Source organism: Pinus tabuliformis, chromosome 5_2, assembly GCF_031772625.1.
Source record: "Pinus tabuliformis cultivar Carrire ecotype Pingquan chromosome 5_2, CPIR1, whole genome shotgun sequence".
Classification (NCBI taxonomy): domain Eukaryota; kingdom Viridiplantae; phylum Streptophyta; class Pinopsida; order Pinales; family Pinaceae; genus Pinus; species Pinus tabuliformis.
The window spans coordinates 337,945,868-337,948,329 of record NC_142306.1 but is presented as its reverse complement, the minus strand read 5'-3'; positions in this window follow the sequence as shown (position 1 = coordinate 337,948,329).

The window sequence follows — 2,462 nt, the reverse complement described above, 5'->3', positions numbered from 1 at the left end:
TTCTGATACACACAAATCCCTTTGACCACCTTTCCAGGATTAAGAGACCTTGAAACATGATTTATAAGTCCCTGACAAACAAGAAAGTAAACCAGAGCTGTGTTTAACACTACAGTACTATCACCGACTATGGCTTTGCTGATCAACACTCTGTCTTGACAGCCATATACAAAATTAGAGCAAAAACAAGGCTTGCTGAGCCATGACCTGTTACAGTTCATAAGACTATACTAGCTCGCATCGATAAAAAAACAAGAATTGAAGCAAAAACAGAGTTGGCAGTATCCAGAGACACATAACAGAAAAAGAAACAGATCAGAAGCGAGAATGCCATCAGTAGGCATTGAACCAAATTCATTAAACATGTTTAGGAGAGTCGAGAGCATCCTTTTCCACCTGGCTAGGAGAGCCAATCCACTTGACGACCACATTATCTACATCTCCTGTGACACCACCATCTGGAGGAATCTCCAAATTCAAAATGCTGCCGGGAGGATGTTCCGGCTCACCTGCAAGCACGTTGCGCTGAGTAGAGTCTGCCAGAGCCTGAGGAGCTTCAGGTCCATTGCCTTCTTCCTGCATGTTGTCACCGTTGAACACGACCCCCTCCACCTCCCCCTGAAGAACACTATCATCCTGGGACTGCGACAAAGTGGTGTGGGCCGAGCTGCTGGGCTTGTCCTCCTCCTCAGCAAGGATTATAGTGATACTGGCTGATAAAACGGGCTTATTGAGCCTGCTATGGAATTTGAAGCGGGTTGTTTGAAAGGAGTTGTGCGGGAGAGACCTGGCATGACCAGAAGGTGGAGAGGACGGGGAGGCAGAGGCTAGAGGGACAATGTTCTGGGGAGCAGATTGAGAGGCATGGCCTCGATTGCCAGTGGTGCCTCCACGGCGAGAAACTCCATGACAACGAACCATTTCCAAATTAACTGAGAGACCAGGGAAGGGAATTCGACAAGACCAAATGGAAAAGGGCCGAGCGCAGGCGGACGAGGGCAGACTCAGAAACTAGATGAGCTTCCAAGCAGCCTGAACGAAGCAGGGGTGCAGGAAGAAAAGCAGACGGAAGTAGAAGGAGCTGAGGAGGGCAATTGCTTGAACCAAAGACCAGGCAATGGATAAATCGCCTCGCGCAGTCTCTCGAGCCGAGTGCGCATTCAATACCAAATGCGTGACCATAATTCTGTACCCTGGCGAATTCATATCATATGTTGTGGGTTTGTGGGATCCGCGTCCGCGAGCCAAGTGCAGGGATAGCTGCCAGCGGGGAGTTATTCCTCATAAATGATCTGCAGTGACACCCGCATCTGGGTTATAATAGTTATTATATTAATAATAATAATAATTACTATTATATTATTTTATTATTATTATAATAATATATTATGATTATCATTATAAATGATAATGATAATGATAATGATAGTGGTTACCGTCCACTGAGACCAAATTGGTCTATCGGACCTATAATTTCTGAGTTTTTAATTGTTTGGCTTCTCGTCTTCCTTGGCGAGATTGATGCTGTAGCTTTCTTTTTTTCTCTACGGTCTGCCAACTTCCTTTATCTTGCATCTCCTTCATCTCTTCTGGTTCTTGGGACATTGGTGTCTTAGCTTCGCGATCTATTGTGTTCGTCCTTTTGAAGATAGTCGGAGAAGAAGTTTGGTCTAGGAAATTTGCTTTGCTGTTAAATGAAGATTTATTTTGTGCAGTATTCGAATCCTTATAACTGTTGATGCTTGAGGGGTTGTCGAGTTCACTTTTTTGTTGTTGGGCAGGGCTTTCTCCCTGTTTGTCTTGAGAGTTATTTCTTTCTTGCCTGATTTCTTGTGATTCAGAGTTTTCTCTAGAGTATTCTTCTTTGATGACAGTGTTGTGTTCTTTTTGTGCTCCTTCCCACCATGTAGATCTGTGGTGGTTTTTTCTAGCAGAATTTTTTTGGGAGGCTTTTGGGCAATTTTTGGCTAGATGGACTGTCTCAAAGCAGGATTGACATCAGAAGAGGACACTTTCATAATTGAGCTTCTGGTTCCACACATAGTCTTTACTTGTTAGGTTTATTTCCGTTGGGAATCCGGCGCTGAAGTCCATTTCCACACAAATGTGTGCATAGGTGGTTCTGGCATATTCCTCATATTATGAGCTAATAATATTAGCTCATAATAACAACCATGATCCAATAATAATTAGAATTGTAATAAGTTAATTATTATGTGTAATTTTTTAAAGACCAACTATTATGATAATTAATAACTATATAAATAGCCCCAAGAGTTAGCTCAATCGGTCAAAACAGTGCCTCGCCAATCGGGAGGTCACAGGGTCAAATCCCGAAAGCTCTTGGGGTCAGGTCAGTATAGGCCGAGGGGTGTGCTCCCCTTCGGGGTCGAGCGCCCAGTTATTTCCGTGGATGTAGCGGCTGCCCATTGACCATGGGTATCCGTGAACCACATGTGAAA